Source organism: Stegodyphus dumicola, chromosome 11, assembly GCF_044657685.1.
Source record: "Stegodyphus dumicola isolate Sdum_Otavi_A_Nest chromosome 11, ASM4465768v1".
NCBI lineage: Eukaryota > Metazoa > Arthropoda > Arachnida > Araneae > Eresidae > Stegodyphus > Stegodyphus dumicola.
Window position 1 is genome coordinate 161,818,874 of NC_140778.1, and position 16,555 is coordinate 161,835,428.

The 16,555-nt window shown below is 32.5% G+C and overlaps 1 protein-coding gene across 4 annotated transcripts in view; it reads right to left on the minus strand.

The window, feature by feature from the left end:
- Positions 1-16,555, minus strand: part of LOC118183531 (phospholipid-transporting ATPase ID-like) — a 370,912-nt gene that overhangs the window by 301,714 nt on the left and 52,643 nt on the right. For 2 of the 4 annotated variants that reach the window (XM_085826195.1, XM_085826191.1), the window contains exon 1: positions 7,062-7,199. The exons of the other annotated variants lie outside the window; for them this stretch is intronic. The gene's annotated coding sequence lies outside the window, so the exon portion shown is untranslated. Of the gene's footprint in view, positions 1-7,061; positions 7,200-16,555 lie in introns of those variants that run through there. 4 annotated transcript variants of the gene reach the window in all.

The window sequence follows — 16,555 nt, forward strand, 5'->3', positions numbered from 1 at the left end:
AAATTTCAATAAATTTTGTAAACTTACAAAATCTAACATTTTATACATTTCTAAGGTCCCTATGCATATGTTTAGAAAAATTTTATATTCATAATTTAAGAAAAGAAAAAGGAAATTAGCTGATATATTTAATTTTTAAAATGGAGATCATATTTAAGGGCCATACATAAACTGAAGAAAGAAATATTTTCATGTGTACGTAATTAAAAGTATACCAGTTTAAAAGAATTTTTATTATCAATAGATTACGTACCAAGTACGAGTATTTCTATGCAAATCGTTGTAAAAAATGTTGATGACAATAATTCTTTCAAAAAAAAAATCATATTTACAGAATTTGATACAATCTGAGACCTAAAAATTCTGGCAGGTTTCGGTATTGGTACAGAGCTAATTCGTAATATTATTTGCATAAATTAAAAATAAAAAATATTTCTAATTTAAATAATTTTTGTATAATTATAAGGTTTTGATTGTAAAATAACGAAACTTCATCAAAATAAAAATAGCGTTTGCATGGCGTTCGAAAACTTATAAAATGCTCGCGTGGGAGTTCGCTATTGTGGCAAAATTATTAATTGTGGCAAAGTCATGAATAGTTATACCAATTGTGGCAAAATTATGAATATAAAGAATATCACAAAAGAATATGATTGAATGGCATTTAAAGGGAGATGAACCTCGAATTTTTATAATTTATTTACTATCCAACCCCTCAAATAAAGTTGATATTAAAGTCAATTATAACGAATTTCTAAATCAAATATTCGATATATTTTTCACGAAAAAGACAACATTTTTGTTTTTCACTGTTTCTAACTCTTAGAAAATTTCCTGCTTCTTTTCAAGAAGTGGAATATATAAATATATTCTATTTCTTGAATGGAAGCAGGGGGGCGACAGAATATTAGAACAAATTGTTTTGTTAACATTTACAGGCATTTGGTTAAAAGAGTATAGTTATAAACATCTTTTAATCTTTTTATTATTTTTTATATTTTTTATTCTTTTTAGGAAATGTAAAAAAGAAAGAAAAATCACTGCCTCTGAGGATTGGATATTACCTACATTGTCACTGTAAGGAGATTTTAACTTGTCGGACTGAACATTGCGTAAAAAAAGGGGGGAAGGAGACAGTTCTATATCTCCTCTTCTCGAAAGCGCGACTTAGGGTATGTATTAGATTTATATATAGCTTTGTTCTAATATAGGTATTTTGACACAAAATCGGACTTTTTTTTAAATGACATGCAAATTGTTTTCCCTATTTTAACTCTACGGCTCCATTTATGCTAAACTGCTAAGTTTGGTTAAAATCGCACTAGTAGTTTTTGAAAAATTAGCTCTCAACATTTGAGCTCCTCAGTGTTAATTGATTTTGATAGATATTTATTAATATCTCTTTTTTTATAAAACTTATTTGATTCATTTTTTTAGAATTCGAAATTTAGATTTAATCCAAATATAATTACCATTTTTATGACTTATTTTTAAAATTTGTATTTTTAAATATTTTTTATAAATTTTTATAAAACTTTTTTTTAATTACAACCTACAAAATTTTTAACAGCATGTTAAAGTAGATGTATTATAGGCAAACCTGCAGAAAATTAGAGTTTTTTATTCAAAATTTTCTGAGATAAACATGAATTTACATAATGGCGCGTTTTGAAATTTGGCATCTTTTTTTAAGGGGCGATAATAACCCTAAATGTGGTTTACGCATTTTGTTAAATTTATTTAAAAGTATGAATGAGGACAATTTTCCGCTCATCTACAATGAAAGAAAAGCAAAGGAAAATAGATTGCTATAAATTTCTCCATGTAAATTATTCTTGGCGGAAACTGAGAAAAATTGCGCCAAGATAAATTTTTGAATTCCTCCGTAAATATTGCACCAAACTTTAACAAGCTTAATATCTAAGCATAATTTGAATCGTAGAATCAAAATATGGGAAAAAATCGGCATGTTATTTCAGAAAAGTTCGATTTTGTGTCAAAATACCTATGTTAGAATAATGATATATATATATCTAATACATATCCTAAGTCACTCTTTCAGGACATGAAACACGCAATGGCCCAGTAGAACGGGAGATATAGAACTGTTCCCTCCTTTTTACTTTTAAAAATTTTTGCGCAATGTACATTCAACTCATTTAAATTTTTGCTTGGTTTAGAAAAGCCAAAACTTCGTTCATGAGATAGATCTAAATTTCTTTTTCATTTAGATACATTCAGCTCACTTACATTTCAGTTATTTATATTTAGAATTGTAGTTTAGAAATCTTCTTTCACCATGACTTGTCTTTAAGAGACTTTTAGTAATGAAGTTCTAAATTTTTGATTTAAAGACTTATAAGCAATTGCATAATAGTTTAAGGAAGGATAGTAAGAAACGTTTAATGATTTTTGGAACTGCCAAAATTTTGCAGACTACGTTAGAAATTCAAAAATCTTTCAGAATTACTAATTATCGATGTGTTTGTAGGCACAAAGACCCAAATTCTGCTATGATTATTTTGATTGTTAAAGAAGAATATGCGAAAACAATTCGACAATAAATACAAATCTGTTTATAGAATTCCTGAAAAATATTTTGTGAAATATTGCATTGTCTTTGGATTTATGTAAATGCAAAAACTTTCAAGAATATTGCATCAGTAGACAGTTGTTAAAACTTAATTTCAAGATTGAATCCAAACAAATATAAAAAACACAAATTAATAAAATTCATGTGAAAACTGCCTTCTCTCCGATTTGCTTTGTAACACATGCAACCAAATACCGTCTTTAAATTATGCCCACCAGCGGCCGAGCGGTAAAGACGCTGAACACTGGTAGTTCGGTCCGAGGTTCGAATCCCGCGAACGGGCTGGCTGCATGGGCGTTTTCGTGCTTTTCCCCATATGTAACGTGTATACGAACCAGTCTCCATTAGAAAGTCATCCACGGAGGCATCCCTCCTCTTAGGCAGATAGCCCTCGTGGGCTTTGCCATAATTGAATAACCCAACCCGTCTTTAAATTACATTACTACGCTTTGAAACACGCTCAAAAGAGAAGTTTAAATCCAGAAATCGAAACAAAATAACCACAAGCAAAAGAGTCAACAGAATAATATCTTACTCCATTAGCTTCGAATTTATTGTAACAATCTTATTCCCTTTGAGAATTATTTTTGTGATAATCATTAGGCGCGGTTCACCCCCTTTCTGCTTTCGAAAACCCCCAGAGATCGTTTTTTACATCATCCTTATCTTCGTCCCTTATTATTCGAAACTGACTGTCCACTCAGGATCCATTAAAAGCATAGAATGAGGGCCGTGGGAATTCAGACCGAGTTCGGATTTTGAAAAGTCGTCTGTCGAAAGGGCACGCCTTCGATAATCGTACTGCCTAATCGCGATGATGTTGTAACAGGGTGGTAGACGAGGAATTTGGGGACATTCTATTCTCTAGAGATATATACGTCGTTCCATCAATGGGCACTTTTGAATACATCGTGATAGAATATAATTACGGAACAATAGATTATTTTGAACAAATAGATAATTAAAATACCACATGATTCTGTTAAAATTCTACATGATGTACCAAGCTGTCATATATTGCGATGTTGTTTAAAGATAAAAGGAAATAATTATAGCTTTCTGCCTCAGAACGTACGATTACAGTCTAAGATTCCAAAAGAGTCTTTACTTTTAAGGGGGCGGGCTATGAATATAAACTGGTTTTTCTTTAATATTTCAAAGATGAATCTGCCAATAAACTCTCGAATAATGATGATAAATATAAAATATTGTTGCGTTCATACGGGTTCGTAATAGATTGAATGCACAAGCCCGATAAAAAATTAATAAAATTTATTAACTTATCACAAGAAATATAACAAAATGCTGGATTTCTCCTCACTATTCGCACAATATCACACAATATCACGCAGTAGTTATATTTTAAACTACTAAAACGTTAAATAGCACGCAATCCAAAGAGTAGAGAAAGCTAATCCTATCTCAAAATTACAGCAACTAAGATGAGATGTTTCTCTCCAGCTTTTATAGCTTTTTAAAGCGGCCGCGCGAGACAATTCTAGAAACTTCCGAAAAGTAAAAAGCGTAGAATTACGGTCACAGCTAACACGGAAGTCAATTACATTTATCCAGTTTAAATATAAATTACGAGATATCCTATTTATTAAATGTACGTGCTCTTGTATTTTTACTTTTTCCGCTTAGCTTTCTCTTAAAACTCGGCATTGCACGAGGAAATAATTAATTTTAATCACAATTATTCTGAAAATAGCCAACTAAATACAAAATCCGTAACAGTATGGTCAAGAGTAGCTTATCTTTTTAAATAAAAATAATACTTATTATTATCACCTCAAAAACTACTACTTCACCGAAGAACAAAATTCAAGCTTGTTTCAAATTTAAAACTTCGAAGTTTGTTTTTATGTTTCTTTCCTTTGAGCAAAACGTATTAGCCGAAAATATTCAAAAATGTATTACTTTTCGAATAAATTTTAAAATAAAAATATATATATAGAAGCTTTCACTACATATGCTTTTATCATTGTCATTAGCATTCATTTTTAATACACGCAATAAAATACACGAAATGTTAAAAATTTTGCAATTCATGAATTATACGATTTTACAGACGTATTTTATTTCAAGATACTGAGAAATAAAATTAAAGTTTTGCTAAATATTGTTTAAGAACCCCAAATAAAATGATGGTTTGTTGAAAAATGTACGCTCTGTTCATCAAAATTTTTGCAATAGCAAAAATAAAGGAAAAACTTACGCATCGTTGATTGGCAACAACATCTGTTGATGATAGAGAGAATTTTATCCCGAATTGGAAACAGACGTTTCAAGCTGTTAAATGTTTTTAAATAAATTAAATACTAAAAGATTTTAAATTTATAACTGCTATACAAATATTTCACTTTCTTCTTAACCAAAAAAAAATTGCTTGCAGCTGCCGACTATTAAGCTGCGACTATTATTGCTGCTATTCAATAAAATTTAAGAAAAAAAAAAAAAAAAGGAGAGATTTCCGATTTTATATCAAGCTCAAAAGGGCGTTTTTTTAATGTGTTAGCTTTAGTATTTAATAAATATCATCTTCTTCGCACTTAAACCACATAGGATTCAACAGCAATATCACAAGATATTTAAAAATAGCATACCTTTAGAATTTCTGATAGACAGTGTCACGCGGTCGAGATTTTTTTTTTTTTTTTTTTTTCCCTGTAGAGTGTTGCCATTGCTTGCTTTGAAATCGTTGAGTTTGTGAATAAAAAATTCGCTAAAGTTTTACATAATATGAAATAGATAATAAAACAAATTCGAAATTCAAAATTCCACGTTCCATGATCGGGTGGAGGATTAAGTTATTCAAAATTTGATGGCTTTAAGTAACGTCGATTTTTCAAAACATACTCCCATTTTCCTATATTTAATTTCTTTTAAAATAATGCAGGGCGATAATATTTGGGGGCAAAAATCACTGTAAAAGTGATTCAACCTTTTACAGTGATTCAACGCAAAATCACGTTTCGATACTGATAGCCCTTCTAAGCTAATTCTTCTCTGAGCTAAAAATTAAGCTGAAAAAAAAATAGTTTAAAAGACCCACTCCTTGTGTTTGCAATTTTTTTAATAGAATTCTTACAAATAGAAAAGAATCAGGGTATTAAAAGTAGATTGCTCTTTCAATTTAATAGAGAACTATACGGAAGATTGCAATTTATATGGTACTACAAAATTGTATCATTGCTTTTAGATTTAATCCTTGATGTATACAAAGATGTACACATGAATTAGACATTTTACAATCGCCACCTAAAATGAAATTTTAGAAACTAATTTATTATCCTTACGATATAAAGTAATGATAATTGCGAAATATTATTAGCATGTACCGATACAATGACTTTTTTGAATATTTTACTTTGTTAAATAGTTTACAATTACAAACGATTTACTTTATTATGCTAATGAGCAGCATAATTTTATAATAGGGAACACAAATGAATGATCCTTTACTTCAACAACTGGCACAATTTTTTCTCGTGTATATAATTTTCATTTTACAGTAGGGTTTTATTCGACAATCATACTTAGAATAATATGAAAACAATCAGATTTCTTCGAAGTTTTAGTGATTGAGGATTAGTGAGTTTTAGTGATTAAGTTTAAAGTGATTGAGGAATAATATCCCTAAGTAAAAGGAAGTCAAAGAGATTTTATAGAGATTATCAAATAGATTCTGAAAGGAGGAATAAGAAAGAAACAGCGCAGGGAGATAGAAACAGATAGAGAAAAATATATTATTTAGAAAGCTTCTATGAAAGCTAATTCACGAGTGTTGCTTAATTAAAAGCTTTTAAGGCCCACCAGCGGACGAGCGGTAACGTCGCTGAACACTGGTAGTTTGGTCCGAGGTTCGAATCCCGCGAACGGGCTAGCTGCATGGGTGTTTTCGTGGTTTTTCCCATGTGTAACGTGTATACGAGCCAGTTTCCCTTAAAAAGTCCTCCACGAAGGCATCCCTCCCTTAAGGCAGATAGCCCTCGAGTACTTTGCCGTAATCTAATAAACCAAACCAAACCAAAAGCTTTTAAGACTTTTTTCGAATTTTTAAGAAATTTTTTTAAAATTAGTTTAAATTTACTCTTACTTTTCATTCATATTGCTTCTATATATCAAATTAAATCAATCAAACTTTAAGCAAAATATTATCAATGTAAATACAGGTAAATTATTTAATACTTTATTAGTACATAAAAATATTATTAGTTATTTAGTACATAAAAATAGATATAAGTATGATATTTTTCGAATTTTGGTGAAAAAAATTTAAAAAAATTAGTTCAAATTTACTCTTATTTTTTATTCAAATTGCTTCTATATGTAAAATTTAATTAATCAAACTTTAAGTAAAATATTAAAAATGTAAATACAGGTAAATTATTTAATACTTTAGTAGATAAAAATATTATTAGTTATTTAGTACATAAAAATAGATATGAAAGCAAATTCAGCTCACCAAAATGCTAGAATTTCAGCTCAGTTTAGTTTCTTTTGAAACGATAAACACCTAAATTCAGCTCTTGTAGCAACGAAATGTTTTTGAACTGAGAGCATGGCATTCTATAGATAGAATACTTCAACCTGCGTTTGAATGACAACTGTTTTTGGTCGTCATTGGTAACAGCTGTCACATGCGCTACATACGTTCGGATTTTCCTTTCGTCAAATATGCGATAAAATACACATAATGGCAATTGAACAATCAGTGTGTAGTTTCCTCGTCGGCTACCGTGCCATTGTTCGGGTTTGGATCACGTGACTTGCAGTTAACACGAAACGAGAATTCAGTAAGGAAGCAGAGTCCCCATTGAACAGATTAAGACATACGGATTTGTAAAAATAACCTCATTTCTTTGAGACGTAAGTTGTCTGATTCTCAATTCTTGCTTTAAATATACTGAAATTACAACAAATCATTAGACCTAACTGTGACTAGTAAATGTGACTCAAACTATGGCTAGTAAATACTTTAGTAGTATCAATGCTAATGTAAAGAATAATTCAATAACGCTTAAATAAAAACAGCTTTTTTTTTTTAGCCTAAAAGCCTAATTTGTCCAGAAGGGCTATTAATTTGAAGATCTGCATAAATGTATGTATGTTTCTCGCATTGTAATGAAACAATGGTATCCACAGCTATCAAACTTTGAATAACGCACGTCTCCACCCGAAATTGGAGTGAACGGGCTGGCTGCATGGGCGTTTTCGTAGTTTTCCCCATGTGTAACGTGTATACGAGCCAGTTTCCCTTGGAAAGTCCTCCACGAAAGCATCCCTCTCTTAAGGCAGATAGCCCTCGAGTGCTTTGCAGTAATCTAATAAAACCAAACCAAACCAAAACCATTCGAAATTGGGCATCTGGAAGCCCTAATTTAGAATTTCGAATTTGTTTTATAATCTATTTCATATTTTGTAAAGTATTTATGAGTTTTTGATTAAGAAACTCAACGATTTGAAAGCGAGCAATGGCAACACTTTATCATAATTTTAGAAAACATTTTTACTTCCAGGAGATGAGTAAAGTTATCTTTTTCCCTCTAGCGCGCGAGACTGTGTATCGGAAATACTAAAGATATGCTGTTTTTAAACTATTTTGTGATATTGCTGTTGAATTGAATTTTATGGTTTAAATTCGAAGAACATGATATTTAATAAATAAAAGTAACACACAAAACGTTGAAAAAAATCCCCTTTAATAATATAAAATCTGAAATAATAGTATTATAAAAATCTGAAAACTTAAAGATACTTTGTTTTTTGTATAGCATTTTTTGTTCTTTAAGAACGATATTACCATTTGAATCATATCTCAGAATATTTGATGAAAAAATATGTCAGATTTCTAAACGTAGTTCTTTTTTAAATTTATAAGGTATTTCTCCCGCCTTCTTAGAGTGCTTTCGTGGTGAAGTGGTCTGCACGCTAGGCGCGTGTTCTACAGGTCCGTGGTTCGATTCCTGGCGAAGACGTTGCTCATTTTTCATCTCCCTTGCTTCCAAAAAAATACCTAATGTTTTTACATTAATGATAACATTGGATGTTATAGTAATATTTTCATTACGCAATTTTTTGTTTGTTGGAAGCCTTTCCCGGGAGCTATCCGGTGAGAAAAATGTGCAGATACGACTGAATTAATTGCCTTTCTCTAAATGCAGGTTATAAGAAGTTATGTCTTTCCCTCTTGTGTGACGTCAGTGCATACTATTAAGAACTGGAAGACTTGTAGTTGGAATATCGGCTATGGTATCATCGATTTCTCACGCTTCTCGCTTCGAAAATTCTAAATGGCCCGACAATGGCGCCCGAACTAAAAATCTGGTGGATGATAATTCGTCATCTCCTGAATTTGACTAACTAGGTCTCCTCCTTCTTTAAGTCTCTCTGACTAGGTCTCCTCCTTCCCCAATTTTCCCTTTAAATGAGGAGGAAGATGAAGAATTAAAGCGTTCTCGTTGTGTAAATGATAGCATTTCGAGTCAGTAACTGGAAGTTCCTTGGTTCGACACCTGGTGAGGGCATATCGATTTTTCACATTTTTCCTTTAAAAAAATAACCTAATATTACAAAATCTCCAACTGGAGAATATTTATGTTATAATAGCATTATAGTAAGTCTTATATTTGACTAATTTTTTTCGCATATTTCATTTTAAACATATATCTTTATATATGAAGATTGATTTTTAATTGTGTAGTTTATTATAATTGTTTAGCTTAAAATGGTTACAAGTTGTAAACTGGAACTGTTAGAAACCTGAGTGTAGACTGCAATTAAATACAAATTTTTATATAACAATTCAAACAAGAGTTTTCAGTTAAAATCTGGTGTGGATGTTACTGGCAAAGTAGTCAGCAATCCGGCATTTTATTAGAATGCCAAATAACAAACTGCTAAGTATGAAATACGTCTGCGATTCTTTTCGAATAACCGCAACTACATATCAGAATAATTTTGGCAGCAGAAAAATTGAAAGTGTGATTTTCGGACCAACAATGCTGGGCAACAAAGACTTCTGTGTTTCCCTTTTCTAACATATGCCTCATGTTCCTTTAACGTGAAATTTTAAGGTTCTCTTAGTTTGACCAATGTAAAATTACGAGTTCCATACTCAAGGACCCCATTCCGTTTATGAATTCCTGGGGTATTTAGAGAATTCCTTGCGAGTGTGGTTTAATTTACATTGGTCAAACTAAGACAGCCTTAAAATTTCGCGTTAAGGAACATGAGGCATGTGTTAGAAAAAGGGAAGATGTCTTCTGTTGCTCAGCAATGTTAGTCCGAAAATCCCACCTACATACCAGAAGTTAAAAAATGATGCAAAAAAGCCAAAATGACTGCTAAGAAGGAACCACGGAACTATTGGTTACTGAATCGCTATGATGTGATGTTTGTGGAAAACAAAAGAAAACTCATTTTGCCTATTAAGGAAGGCATCCGTTATTTCATGTACTTCATTAAATTCATTTGGCTGTTTGGCACGGAGGCCGTGACAGGACGTTGAAGGAACTTTAAATCAAATACAAAAATATTACGCGGAATGATATTTAATTGTACACCCACCTTTGTGAGCCCGGCCGGGAATAACAAAAAGATATCAAAAAGGGCATTATTGTGAAACCTACGATTTTCTGAATTTAATTCCCGTTGTTAGGTAGATCTTATTGATTTCGAGTCAGATAAAAATACAAATTTATTATAGTGTACCAAGATCGTCTCACTAATTTTTTTTATATATTTAGAATAAAAAATTTTTAATGGCAGTCCTTCATTATTTTTTTAAACAACATTTGTATTTTTCAGTTATGAACATCTTTTAAATAATAGCTAATCATGACCGTTTTCTCATATTTTGCCTAAAGCGCATTTGTAACTCTATATAAAGTCTAGCTATTATATGCATTGCTTAGGTAAAGTATTATAATAATTGTCATATTTTATATTTTGCCTATAAACGGCACGCATCCTATAAAATGCCGGCATTTCATATATTGACGGTAATATGGACACTTCACTTGCTTAAACGCTAATTAAATTATACAATTTTATAAAGTTCATTTAAGCTTATTTACTTGAATCATTCTAATTAAATAAATCGAACCCTCAAGGCAAGTTGAAAATGACATAAAAAATTTCAAATTTTGAAATTAAACATGCCAGCCAATTTTCGTTGCACGGGATTCAAACTGCTTATATATTTATTTTTTCATAACGAGTATTAAACTTTCTAAAATACAAGCATAGGAAATGGAAGACAGCATTAAAAATTCGATTCCGTTATTTTTCCAAAAACAAATTTTTTTTTTAACTTTGAAATTGCCGAAACATGAATATTTTCATTGTTTAAAACACTTCTGTAAGTAGAAGTACATGTCTATGAGCAACGATTGCCAAAATAAAGGGCCGATAATGACTTTTAAGATGGGGAAAGGGCTGGGTATGTATATATATATATAATTTTAATAAAGAATATATGAAAGATTAGATTATCTCCTAGAAAATGTGAAACAAAAACTGGAATTTGTAATTAATTAAATTGGAATAGGCAATTTGTTGAATGCTAATAAAAACCGTAATTAAATACTAATAAAATAGTTTATCAATGTAAATAAATAGTACATTTAGGCAATTAAAATTGTTGTTTATTTCACAGAATGATCCCGACTTATCAAGAGGATTTGCATTCCAATTGGATTCCATTGTCACATGCCGTAGTTCATTGTTTAATGAATAATGTTATTTTAATAAGATTTTAGGGTTTCTGAATGGCAGCAGTATTTATTAAATAAATATCTGCCGTGGCAACTTCCACGTAATGATTTTATTGGTATCTTCTCTTTTATCTTTTTATATATATAAACGGCTTAAGTGTGTGTCGCCGATAGTTTAGTGTTGCCACTCGAAAAAATGAGGGCGAAAATTAACGTTTCCGCAGTTTTTATTTAATATCTCGGCCGATTAAAGTCGTACGAAGATGAAAACGGTATAGATGGATTCGGAGAATATTTTGGAATCCCAGGATATGCGTCTCGAATTTGAGCTCGGCGCCGTTCCATAGATATTCGAGAAAAAATAATTCGGCACGTAGCCAAATCCCTCTAATAGGAAAAACCCAAGAAAGAAAGTGGAAAATGTAGGGAAAACGTATTGAAAAATTAGTTTTTAATTAATATCTCGGCTAATTAAAGTCCTACGAAGACGCAAAAGGTCAAAATGGCGTGCCATGAACCTGCGGAATCCAACGGTGTGCTTCGCTAAGCCCGGGAGCGAGCCGTTTCGGAGGAAATTATGTTACTTCACCTCATATATATATATATATATATAAATATATATATGCGGCTTAAGTGTCTGTTTGTCGCCCATAGTTTATTGGTTACTTGCGTAACTGTACTAGCCAATGGGGTGACGTTGCCACGGCACAGGGTTGCCGTTTTAATTGAGACGTAGACAATTTCCTGTAAAACTTGCCTTTGCTATGAACATTAATAACTCTCAGGGCCAAACGCTTAAGCGTGTTGGCATTTTTTTACCTGAGCCTGCATTTGGACACGGTCAACTTTTTGTTGCCAGTTCAAGAGTTCGAGAAGGAATGGACGTAAAATTAAAAATAATGAAAGGTCCTCTGCAAGGCGAGCTTAAAAATGATGGAAAAATCTCCACAAGAGATGTTGTGCACAAAGAGAATCTTTGGCATGTGAATTAACATTTTATTATTTAAATCACCTTTATTTATTGATCTAGCGATGGCTCTTAAGAAATGTACCGCCAGTGGTTTCCTTCATTGCACTCTACTTTAAGCAATTAAGCAAGTAGAAGGGGGAAACCCCATGAAGCAGTAAGCAAAGGGGCGTCCTCGCCGCCTGCCCTAGGTAATTCAGTTTGAATTAGCAGACACCTTCGCAAAAATCATTTTAATTACAATTTATAATATCTACAACAGCGGTCATTTCGTATGACCGCCGGGCTTTCTAGTTTATAAATAACTGCATTATAATTAAGACACAATAACTAGCCGAAAAATACTAATTCAGAAGTCAAACAACAAAAATCAGTGTTATATTTACAAAATTTTCACAGGACTAGTTTCGATGGTTTTACCGAACCACCATCTTCAGCTGCAAAACCGCAAATGAACAAGATAGGAAATAATGATTAGATAAGATAAGAAAGCCTGGACAAGAATAAGCAAGTGGCGCCATCTGTTGGTGGAACCAGAACTAAAACATAATTTCTTTAAAGGCTGAAGGCAAATTTGGATTGGAATTAGGATCGTTAACTAGAACAGAAAGATTTTTATGAATGTGAAATGCCTCTAGAAAATCCAGTTCTCCAATGGAAAATGTTTTTTGAATAATTTTGGCAGCAGAAAAACTGAAAGTGTGGTTTTCGGACCAACAATGTTGAGCAACAGAAGATTTCTGTGTTTCCTTTTTTCTAACATATGCCTCATGTTCCTTGACGCGAAATTTTAAGGCTCTCTTAGTTTGGCCAATGTAAATTAAACCACACTGGCAAGGAATCCTATAAATACCCCAGGAATTCATATCCGGAATGGGGTCCTTGAGTATGGAACTCGGAATTTTATTGATGGGAGAATAAACGACCCGAAAGTTAAATTTCTGCAAAATATGTGCAACTTTATAGCTAATTGATGGAAAGAAGGGAATGACAACAGAATTTTTATAATCTCCTAAAACAAGAGTGTGCCTTTTAGTGTGTTGAGATGTGAATTTTTTAACTGCTTGATTAATAATGTTGGGTGGAAAGCCCCTGTCAATAGCTATTGCTTTTAAATAATTTAGTTCTTCATCAAGGGCTAGTTTGGAGGAGCAAACTTGAAGAGCACGGAAAACATAGGAATAAAATGAAGCTAACTTTTGTTTAGTCGGATGACATGATTTAAAGTGTGGTGGAAGGCAAACCGATGAAGGTTTACGGTAAACCGTAGTACTGAAGTTGGATGTGTTACGTGTGACCAGAATGTCGAGAAACGGAAGAGAATTGCAAGTCTCAAGTTCAAAAGTGAACTGAATAGCAGGATCAATAGAATTCATTGTTGAAAGAACTTTATTTAAATCATCTTTATTACCTTCAAACAGAGTAAAAGTATCGTCTACGTAGAGGAACCATGCCGGGAAGTTTAAAGTTTCAAACAATTTTGATTCATAATAATGCATGTAGATATCAGCCAGGATATCCTAGCCAGGATAATTCAAAAAAATCTTGCCAATATTAATTTTCCAAAATTATTCAAAAAACATCTTCCATTGGAGAACTGGATTTTCTAGAGGCATTTCACATTCATAAAAATCTTTCTGTTCTAGTTAACGATCCTAATTCCAATCCAAATTTGCTTTCAGCCTTTAAAGAAATTATGTTTTAGTTCTGGTTTCACCAACAGATGGCACCACTTGCTTATTCTTGTCCAGGCTTTCTTATCTTATCTAATCATTATTTCCTATCTTGTTCATTTGCGGTTTTGCAGCTGAAGATGGTGGTTCGGTAAAACCATCGAAACTAGTCCTGTGAAAATTTTGTAAATATAACGCTGATTTTTGTTGTTTGACTTCTGAACTGCATTATAACTGCATATATTTCCCAAATGCATTTTCATAAACGGCAGGAATTAAACAAAATCATAGACAGGAAGACAAGAAAGCTGTCTGCTAGGAGAGAGAAACCTCCGTAATGAATGTATGAAATGAGAGTGTCCCATAAATTTGGAAACTTTTTCAAAGTCATCTGTTTGACGTATCAAAGTGTTTCATACTACAGACTTATCAGAAAGGCAGATGGCGGTGACGGATTTTATTTTGATTTATTTTTATAGGGTAAAAGAAGTGAACGCTATTGACCTCAATGTCCGTTAACATAGCAAAAATATTCAAATTTAAATCCCTTGAAAGAAGATGTATAATTTCAGCTCTTGATGATGAAGAAATTATTCGCAGCATTGTAATATGCTTGTAAATTCAAACGAATAAATTCTTTATATCAGCGATTCTCAACCGGTGGTACGCGTACCACTGGCGGTACTCAAGAGAAAAATAGGTGATACGCAAAGAAACAAAGTATTTTTTAATTATTAAATTCAAGAATATCGTGAAGAATAAGAACAGTTGACAGAAATTGGCTGAAGATTTCAAAAATAACACAGTCGTTAACTGTAACCTGAACCGAAAAAGAGAATCTAAAAGCATTTCAAATAAGGCTATCAAACTTTTATTACCTTCTTGCACAGCCTGTTTGTGCAAACAAGGATTTTCTTCCATGTTATATTTGAAAAATAAATACAGAACAAAATTAAAATCTTTATGGATTATATAATTTAAATGGATCTTGATTGATGGATCAAACTAAGCGAACTAAGACCAGACATAAGGAAATTGATCTCCCTCATACAGGCCCAAATTTCACACTAAAATTTAGAATTAAAGTATTTTAACTTAAATTTTGCTAATTAAAATGGAAACCAATTTTTTATGTAATATTTTTTGTGAACATATTTAATACAAATATCCAACAGGTTATGCAAAAGGCAAATATTTATATATATATATATTTAAATATTTCTATAAAGAAATTTAAAAAAAAATCATTGCAAAATGTAGTGCTGGTACTAAATTTTTCTTTAGATGGTGCGTGTTAGTCAAAAGGATCACAGATCATCATTCGTGTAAAAGGCATGCTAAGGCCGTCACCAGTCTATATTTCTTAGATTCCAGATGGCATAAAGATGAAGAAAAAAATTCTGAACAAGCGGAAAGTGTTAAAGGACTGGCTGTGGATGTCATAAGAAAAAGATGTACGACGCTTTTGTGGCGCCATCTGTTGACTTGGGAGTCAAAAGGTTGAAAACCGCTGCTCTATATGTCATTATAGCCCTAATATTGTTATAGCAGAGCCATTTTTCGGTTAAAATAAGAGTTAAATTTATGCTCACGCCCTACGCTTCCCTGGAAAAAAAAAAAAAAATCTGTCACAATTTGTAGGAATGCAAAACATTCTCTGATACACACATTCAGAGGTGCCCGCCGGGTTATTTTTCTGCGGCCCATCACTGATCTTTTAATAATGTAGCTTGCACTCAGAAAAAGGAATTGATTAAAATTATAAAACATGTTTTGTTCAGTATATTTTTGTTGTTTTATACAAAATTTTGATTTGAAATTAAAAATCGGTTTTGTTGCAAGGACCAAAAATATTGTTAACCCTCTTGTTACAAAATTTCTCCAGTTTTACTTGAGTTTACAAAATCCGTTTGTTTTTAATTTTACAATACTTTCATAATTCAGTTTTGTAATTGTAGCCAAATTTTGCTGTTTTTGCAAAAGTTAGTTTGTTGTGTGACTCTACGTAACTGGATATGCGATTTATATAAACGAAAAAGTTGTGCTATAAAAAAAAATATTCTTTAGCTGCCAAAAGAGTGGATACGTGAGCGGAGATGGTGCTACTCACACTTCGATTTAGCTCCTTTCCGCCCCCAATTTTGATGGAGAGCACCCCAGGGGAACAGATCCGAGGGTTTCCCACCCCTCTTCCTCTACCATCAACCTCATGAGAGGACTTTCGGCTCGCCGCATATTTAGAGTGCCCCCATGCTCAAGTTTTGTTTCAATATTGTTACGAAATGTAAAGGCGCGGTGAGATAGCTTCCCTGCAAAACAGTTTTAGGGTTGCCATAAATGACATTGGAAGGCAGGGTTGCCACATTTGGTGAGAGATCGCCTGTTTGGCGAAAATATTGGCGATATGCCGTGGACTAATGGAGAATCTTCTGGAACGAATTCTTACCGGTTTAGCCTAGAATGTTCTCGAACACAAGCCGAAAGCTATATAAACCCTGCAGGTCCGCAGTCAGTTAATAGTATTGAGAGTGTGTCTCGTCTAGCGAGTCAATCCCTGCGGAGTCGATCGAGTTGACAGCCGGGCAGCGAGTGCCGAGTGGGT